Source organism: Apostichopus japonicus, chromosome 9 (assembly GCF_037975245.1).
Source record: "Apostichopus japonicus isolate 1M-3 chromosome 9, ASM3797524v1, whole genome shotgun sequence".
Taxonomy (NCBI): Eukaryota; Metazoa; Echinodermata; class Holothuroidea; order Aspidochirotida; family Stichopodidae; genus Apostichopus; species Apostichopus japonicus.
In genome coordinates this window covers 16,498,049-16,507,984 of record NC_092569.1, presented here as the reverse complement: position 1 = coordinate 16,507,984, position 9,936 = coordinate 16,498,049, and the positions used below count along the sequence as shown (strand labels likewise).

The window sequence follows — 9,936 nt, the reverse complement described above, 5'->3', positions numbered from 1 at the left end:
ATATGTGGCTCATAATACTAATGGGATTACACCATGAATATCTGTGGCTAAGAAAACTTACGAATAGCATTAAACTATGAATATCTGTGGCTTAGAATACTTACGAATAGGATTACAATATGAATATTTGTGGCTTAGAATACTTACGATTAGGATTAAACTATGTGTATCAGTGCCTACGAATACTTACGAATAGGATTAAACTATGAATATCCGTTTATAAGAATACTTATGAATAGGATTGCAATATGAATATTTGTGGCTAAGAACACTTACGATTAGGATTAAACTAGGTATACCTGTGCCTAAGAATACTTACGAATAGGATTAAACTATGAATATCTGTAGCTTAGAATACCTTCGAATAGGATTAAACTATGAATATCCGTTTATAAGAATACTTAAGAATAGGATTGCAATATGAATATTTGTGGCTAAGAACACTTACGATTAGGATTAAACTAGGTATACCTGTGCCTAAGAATACTTACGAATAGGATTAAACTATGAATATCTGTAGCTTAGAATACCTTCGAATAGGATTAAACTATGAATATCCGTTTATAAGAATACTTAAGAATAGGATTGCAATATGAATATTTGTTGCTTAGAATACTTACGAATAGGATTAAACTATGAACATCTGTGGCTTAGCATACTTACGAATAGGATTAATCTATGAATATCTGTAGCTTAGAATACTTACGATTAGGATTAAACTATGTGTATCAGTGCCTACGAATACTTACGAATAGGATTAAACTATGAATATCCGTTTATAAGAATACTTACGAATAGGATTGCAATATGAATATTTGTGGCTTAGAACACTTACGAATAGGATTAAACTGGGTATACCTGTGCCTAAGAATACTTACGGATAGGATTAATCTATGAATATCTGTAGCTTAGAATACTTACGATTAGGATTAAACTATGAACATCTGTGGCTTAGCATACTTACGAATAGGATTAATCTATGAATATCTGTAGCTTAGAATACCTTCGAATAGGATTAATCTATGAATATCTGTGGGTAAGAATACTAACGAATAGGAATAATCTATGAATATCTGTAGCTTAGAATACATTTGAATATGATTAATCTAAGAATATCTGTAGCTTAGAATACTTACGAATAGGATCAATCTATGAATATCTGTAGCTTAGAATACTTACGAGTAGGATTAAGCTATGAATATTTGTTGCTTAGAATACTTATGAATAGGAGTAAATTATGAATATCTGTAGCTTAGAATACTTATGAATAGTATGAAATTATGAATTTCTGTCGCTTACATTACTTAGGAATAGGATTAAACAATGAATATCTGTGGCTTAGAATACTTACGAGTAGGATAAATCTATGAATATCTGTGGCTTAGAATACTTAATAAAAGTATTAAACTATGAATATCTGTAACCTAGAATACTTACGAATAGGATGAAACTATCAATATCTGTGGCTTAGAATACTGACGAATAGTATGACACTATGAATATCTCTGGCTAGAATACTTACGAATAGGATTAAACTACACCACTAACATAACAGCTGTATCAAGAAATATATGTGGCCTACAATACTAACATTGAATAGAGGTATCTATGAATATATGTGGCCTACAACACCAACAAATCAGCTGTATATATGAATATCTGTGGCCTACAACACTAACATATAATACATATCTATGAATATCCGTGGCCTAAAACTTTAACATAACAGCTGTATCTATGAATATCTGTGGCCTACAACACTAACATAACAGCTGTATCTGGGATGTAGCCTGCAACACTAGCATAATAGATGTATCTATGAATATATGTGGCCTACAACATTAACATAACAGCTGTGCCTATGAATATCTGTAGCCTCCAACACTTACATAACATATGTATCTATGAATATCTGTGGCCTACAACACTTACATAACAGCTGTATCTATGAATATATGTGGCCTACAACACTAACATAATAGATTTTTATAAGAATACATGTGGCCTAAACACTAACAAAACAGTTGCATCTATAAATACACTACAACAATTCATAAGCCTACATTTTTAACATAAATACAAACAACTTGTGACAAGCTTAAAACTATGTTGTAATAATTCGATAACTTACTGTATACTGACATCACCGAAAAGTGCACATAGCAAATTGAACTTGACACGGTTTTATTTTCAGAATGGAATCGACATCGGCAGGCATGGAACTGCCATTCGGTATAGTGCGTTTGTACATATAAATACAGTGGCTGTTGTATCTCTTTCGTGGTCTTGCGTTCGCAATTATTTTGTACAATTGCAAAAGTTATATCTAAGTCTTCCTTTTGGGAAGGGAAGATAAGGTGTAGTGGAATGCCAAGGTAATGTATGTGGTTGGAAAAGTAAACCAAACGAGCTGATGTCTAGAACATTTCTTTGAGGTATTTCCTAACGAGGCACGGTGTGGATAATGGGGTGGAACGCTTGTACTCAAGCGACATACTATCATGAAGGCAAAATTATGTACTGTTTCGCTGAATTAGATATTTCAAAACAAAATTTATTACTGAACTTAAAATACAAGGGTTATGTCATAGTAGCGCCTTCAGCTACATAATTTTGTAAAAATTCTTTACAGACATGCGCTTGGTGTAAAAACAAAATTTATAAGTGGTGTACAGGAAAATCTTAAATTTGTTCTTCTCGCCATCAGCGATAAAATTACGAGTGAGCTACGAGGCAAAAGAAAGAATGTATACTCTCGTGGTCTTCAAATTTGAAGAACGTGAAGAGAACGTAGAAGCATGCGCTAAAAATATTGTAGGAGAATGAAATGTCAGATTTCTTTTAATCGATGGTTTAAGTTGATCCACTTATCCGCGAGATAAGTAATGGAGATTTGTAATGATAATGGAATTAAGTAATTAAGCACGTTTTGTATCGATTAAATTTGTTTAATTTCCCATTTGTAATTAGATACTTAAAAATTGTTTAGATAGGTTCGAGTTTTACGTTCACATTTTTGTATCGATAGAATACATGGCTTATCTTGACTATGCGTAGTTAGTTTGGAATTAAAAATAATTATTTATAATTACGTTGGGATTTGTAATTTAATACGCTTTGTTTGGTATGTGTTGAATAAATGGTTCAAATGGGTCTCAATAGGGTCTCAATGTACGTCAATGATATTGTTTGAGAGGGACTTCTTCCAGTGTTAGTAAGACGATCCAGAATATTTAGTATAGAAACAGTGTACTCACGGTTTTTCTTCTTCATCTGTTCCCTTCCTTACTCCCGGTCCCCTTGCTGTCCCTAGATACTTACCACGGACCGGCGAAGAGATCAGTCAATCACCACGATTGACAAATATAATCCGATGGAATCCAATCAGCTTCCGAGAATGCAAGAAAATCCTTAGTTTTGTTCCGAAAATCCTGCAAATACATACGAAAGACATTAATCTATGAATATCTGTTAGTTACATCCCTTCAATAATCTGTGGCTTTAAATACATACGAAACACGTTTAGTCTATTTATGAATATCTGTGGTTGAGACAACTGACATAGCTAATCTATTTATGAATATGTGTGTGTATTACATCACTTACATAGTGTTTTTACCTAAATGAATATATGTGGCTTAGAAAACGTTTCATGTTAACTTATTACGAATATCTGTGGCTTACATCACTGACAAACTAGATGTATCATTGAATATATGTATACATATACGAAACAGATCGCTTCTCGGCCTTTTGATTAAGAGTATGTGTAGTATCTGTTCCCTTTAGAGGGGAATGGTGATGCACACCCGACGATGATAACACAGTCACAGTCTCAATGCACGGGGACTGGGGTTGAGAGCGGATCAGTCGTTCGGTAGTTTGGTTTTCGTGCCCAGGTTCTTTACTGGGTGACTCTTCCTAAAAAGTATATACGAAACAGACTAGGCCTAATCTAACTTGTAAAAACAATTTACTTACAAATTGACAGAGAGCCTCACTATCTGAATATTCAGTTCCAAAAATTTTGAATTTAGTTCCGAAAATCCTGAATTTAATGCCCCAAATCCTGAATTTAGTTCCGAAAATCATGAATTAAGTTCCGAAAATCCTGCATTAAGTTCCGAAAATCCTGTATTTAGTTCCAAAAATCCTGTATTTAGTTCCGAAAATCCTGTATTTAGTTCCGAAAATTTTGAATGTATTTCCGAAAATTTTGAATTTCGTTCCAAAAATGTTGTATTTAGTTCCGGAAATACTGTTTTTTTTAGTATGTTGCGCTCCATATTGTTACAAGGGTTGGAATTGTTCGCATTGACCTATACCAGAATAAATTCTCCAGCAGCTTGTCCATGTGGAATAAACGCGAGTTTTTCCGGTTATATTATCTGCCAATTATAAGATATATAATACTATTCTACTGGAACCGCGGTGAGGAACAATTGTCCGTAAATATTATTAGTACTAACATAAAGATAATTCAGTACCAAACCTGTGGAGAAGATAATCCATTCCGAAATGTGCAAATGAAGATACTATTCAAGAAAGGTCACCAAAAATAGAGCCTGTGTAACAAACAACTGTCCACTCTCAACCCCAGTCCCATTGAAGGTATAGTGGTTAAGTTAACGTCTGCTTATAAAGGCTATAAACTAAAAGCCCGTGTACAGTGTACACAGACAGACCTGCACGTGTAGGCCAATACAGTGCATCAATAGATCATATAAACCAGTCTTTATCTTTTCCGTATGGGAGTATAGCTGTTAATTTGATTAACAATATAGTATAATATTCCTGCATACTTTGATGAATAGAAGATGAACGCATAACTTGGAAACGACATTCGTGATTATCTGAATCAATGAGGTTTACTTACCCTGCCTGCTCTAGCCTTGATGCGCTTAACCCGACCACTGAATAACAGAAACCAAATGAGTAAAGCCCTTCATAACAGTTTGAATGAAAGCATCATGCAACAGACTGAACGAATACATAAGTTCCGCCGCCAAGGAAAAGAGGAAAAGAAAAAAAGGAAGAAGATGATTTAGCTTGATATTGGCTATATGGTATTTACTCTAATTAAACATTCCCGCACCATCAATTATATCTTCTTGTACAGATTTGAATAGATTAGTCTTATATTGCATACCTTTGATCAGAATTTCTTTAGTTGGATTAGCCTCCGACGCCATGACAGATAACGGCGAGTTATGGAAAGATGACTGTAAGACCGACAATGCCTGTATCTTGACGTCATAAATTTTTCATTTGAAATATTTTGACTTCGAATTTATATGAAAGATATATTGAAACTTACGGATGCGGTTAAACAAGAATAGATTAATTCCCGTATATATCTTTTTTGTTTTCTCTTTGCAGGGAAAAGGATTTCAGAAGACATGTTGGTGGCTACTGTTCAACATGTTTGGGGAGCAGAACACAACCTGCAACTGAATTATAATGATGAATATGAATACACGGAACACAACCAATTATGTTAGTTTACCTCTGATCTCTCTCCTTTGGAAAACGACGAAATTCCGGATTTCGTTACAATGACGTCATTAGCACAAACGGGTGCATCGTATGGACTATCTTACACCAAGTGACGCTTTAGTCATTTTCGCATTGATGTTTATCGTGTATATGTGTTGTCTATTGGATATAGAAGGGTGAAACTTTTGTTCTCATGAGGTAACAGCTGTACATTTGTCTATCATAGAAAGACAAAGATAGCTTGAAACGTATTGTTGTTATATCTGTTGTTATGTCATAGAGAGACAACTTCAACTCTAACCTCTGTATTGCTAGAAATCACACATTCGGACCCTCTATAGAGCCTGTCTGACAAAGACAATAGAAAGCTGTTATCAATTACTGTGAAATGACTCATCGAACCTATACTACTCGAGTCCATTCAATTTATAGACTCGGATTTGGATCTTCTGGAAATCCGTTACATTCGCTGTGAAGTTGTGGTGTTATAGTTTTCGTGGCTTGAGGATAACAATTTGGTGTTTCATTTGAAAAAGAGTGATCCTTTGAACCAATAGTCAAACGACTTTCTCGAGATATAAAAATGAGAGAATCTAACAAAATGTGTTAGGCTTTATTATTTGCGTGCAGAGAATGTTACAATAAAGCAATCTTGATTTGACATTTTTAAGTGCTATAAGGCGTTCTCAATATAACTGTCAGCCAAGGGTTGATTATTCATATTACATGTGTATCAACAAACGGTTTGCATATTGTATCATTTAGCGTTTGGTTGACGTATGCGGTACGTTTGATCCAGTTTACAAATGACGTTACATTTTTATTTGTAGATTACGCAGTTTTTAGTCTTATCAGCTATTTTAGCGTACATGAGATATATTTTATCTTCTAAAGGTCTACTTGGATATGATGCCTACTCGCTTTTCTAAATAGCAATCATCATGGAATTATAGTGCGGCAGCATGCAGTATAATATTAGGAATATAGTATACCCATGTTTGCCTCATAACATGTAACTTTTAAATCTCGTGATTCGATGACGTAACCAAATTAAAAGCTGTGGTTATTGAGGCCATTTTCTGGATCACTTCACTATTTTTGGAAACAAAGTATCAACATTTCCATTTGCTTCTCTCAATTAAATTTAACAATTTGAAATACAGAAACGCGTTGTTCAAGGAATCAGTATTAGTATATATTTCTCCTTCTTAGTTTACTTTACTTAACAATTTAAAATTGTATCAATTCTGTATCGTCTTGTTCTAAACTTGTCCTCAATTTAGGCTGAATTGATCTAAAGCGCACATTTGTGAAGACGTCAAGAATAACGAAACATCATCCACAGATATGCATACGCAACGTTCATCGGAGATTATCGAAGACAGACGAAATAATAAGATGCGTGGATAACACTTTTGAGCTCGTTAACTTTGTATCGTCACCAGTTTCCCATATTTTTCGATCTCGCGTTTGCGCGTCTACATAAGTTTGCGACAACGTCAATAATACAACAGAGAATGATTATTGTAAATTTACCATCGATTACATATTAGGACAGGGCAGAGCTACTAGTTATTGGCTTTTTCAATGTCTTTTACGTCTTGAAATACGAATAAGCTTTTGTATTTTTAAAATTCATTATTTAAGTAAACTCAAAGCAAACTACTAATATTTTTTAATGTTAGGAATTGCTTATTCAGTTAAGTTATTATTCCAAAGTGTATTGTTAAATGGAATGTAAACTTCGATTACAGCTCTCTACAATGGCGTGTTATCTTTCAAATGCCTTTCAAGTCCTTAACGGAGACACAATTACAATACATTCAATTTCGTCTTCTTCATCGTATACTTGAGAAAAACCATTTCCTGACTTTGATGGGTTTACTTAACAATTCACGGTATACTTCCTGTGGCCTAAGCGAGGGGTTTATTTAACACTTGTATTGGGAGTGTAAAATAACTTCTGATTTTGTTTTAGATGTTGAGCAACATATTTTTAATAGACAATTTATTGTTTCCAAGTCGGATATGGTTTTCGGCTATCAACTTTTATTGAAGCATCCGTTGGATTATATTAATTTTTCATATTAAATATTATATTCCAGAAGAAATTAAATATGAGTATTCCCTACGTTAACGATTTTGTTATAATTCAAATTTCTTTTACAAGTTGAGAAATACTTAGATCACGGTAAACATCGATGACCAGTATCATACAATCCCCTAAGAGACACTTTTAGTAATTGTCCTATACTGTTTGAATATTGAATATTTGTCATCAAACTTTAATTAAGTGGCTTATGTATATATATGTTTTAATTAAATTTTGTTTATTATGGCAAAGACTGGACAAGAAATCATGGCTAATAAAAAAAAACAATAAACAGGAATTGCGAACAGTCTCATTTTGATACGGAAATGGTATCTTACATTGACAAAGAAATACCATTTAATAGCAGCTTGTCCAATGATGTTGTCAATTAGGGAACGTTCCATACTCACCCCCTACATACAAACGAGACTCATAAAGTGATACATGTAATGGAAAGCAGCCAGTCTATCGATTTCTTAAGAAATGAAATCCCCTGTAATTGTGTCTTACACCCCCCCCCCCCTCACATTTTAATACAACAACACGCCCTTTACCATATGAATGTGTTACTATATATAGTTATTAATGCCATCCGCCCGAGTATCAATAAATTTGCTTAAAATTACATTGAAATCAAGAAATGATTCAATATGAGATACTTAATCATGTTTATGTTTGCTTGTTTCTGGGCTATTCCATTTCACAGCACAAAAACGTTTCAAACATAATTGAAGAAACTTTCTCGATTCAGAGGATTTAATAAACAAAATGTTCGCTTCTTATGGGCTAAATATTTTCATTTGGATGATAGACAAATGACTTGCTATTAATAGCCAACGCGCTAGTTACTAATAAAATGTGTGGTGCTTTGTGGCTTATGGTGTTATATATATGAAACTTTGTAATACGCCTTAGTGGCCACAGTAGTTTACCATTAGTCAATGTGTAACCCAAAAGAGAAATTATTTGAAGTAGACCCAACTATTTCGCTACTTCAAGCGAAAAGAGGAAAAGAAATATCACGTGACTGTTTAAACCTTTGAAAGATGTGGGTCTTACATTGAAGTTCGGTCAGCGTCAATTTAGCTACGGGGAACTTAAAGCACCCTTCTTCCATTTGAGGTAGGAGACTGCTTTAAAATTATCGCTCACAGAGACCATGCCCCCCCCCCACACCCCTCCCATGGAATGGATCATTCGGGGTACTTACCTCTTTCAGTTGGAGGAGAATTTGGTCACTATTATAACGGTTGTACGTTTCATCCAAATGAACACGAAGTACTTAGTAGCAAACACTTGCGTTTAGGAATACTTGCATTTATTTAATTTATTGTCAAAATGTGTACACTGTTAAAAATTTCTGTAAATTTACAGTTAATTCCTGTCGATTTTTACAGAAAAAGCCGGTTTTCTATATTTACATGTAAACGTCTGTTATTTTAACAGACGTTTTCTGTACAGCAAGTGGTTTACACAAAATTGTAGTATTTTTCCCTCCAAAGAAAATTTACAGGAAAATCCTGTAAAATTTTCCAGAATATGTCAGTTTTTAATATTTACATGTAAAATTCTGTGATTTTTACAGACGTTTTATGTTACAGCAAGTGGTTTACAAAAAATTGTAGTATTTTTCCCTCCAATGAAAATTTACAGGATAATTCTGTAAAATTTTCCAGAATATGTCAGTTACATGTAAACTTATGTGATTTTTACAGACGTTATATGTGTCATGTACTTTACAGAATAAGTTTTTTTTTTTTTTTTTTTTGCAATCTAATGCATGTAAATTGGAATTTGAAGAGTGTTATACGAAAATATACTTGAAGGTGGAACACGTTACCAATATACAATGGTATACAACAAAATCCATTGTGCAGTAACATTACCGTTTGGCAAAGAAAAGAATGAAATCCAACCATGAAGCTATTACCGATAGCTCCATGATCCAACCCACAATTACCAGTTAACTTTGTCCCTACAGTCGTTTTCTGCCTTAGTGTTACATTTGAGCAACAACCCCCAACCCCGTGAGGCTCATCAATGACCCTTAATTATCCAGCGAACGAAACCAATGTGAAAGGTAACTTTGAAGGGTCTGTAGGTCAAATATGTGAAATCTAACCATTTAGAGTTTTAGAAACGAATTATTTGTAAATGCCTAACGTGTTAACTAATGAAAACATAATTTTACAATAGATGGTACTGTTCCAATTGGTTTACCGTTTGTTTAAGGAGTATACAACTTCCGAAATCCTATCAAAACAATAACTGCTGTGAGCTGCCAAGAATACAATGCCCAGCCTTCAAGATGTAGTCTAATTTATTGTTGTTTTATGTTAACTTGTATT

At 33.8% G+C, this 9,936-nt stretch overlaps 1 protein-coding gene across 2 annotated transcripts in view; it reads left to right on the top strand.

Moving 5' to 3' along the window:
* The window catches only part of LOC139972992 (fibrinogen-like protein A), a 93,682-nt gene that overhangs the window by 38,122 nt on the left and 45,624 nt on the right, over window positions 1-9,936 (top strand). The window lies entirely within an intron of this gene.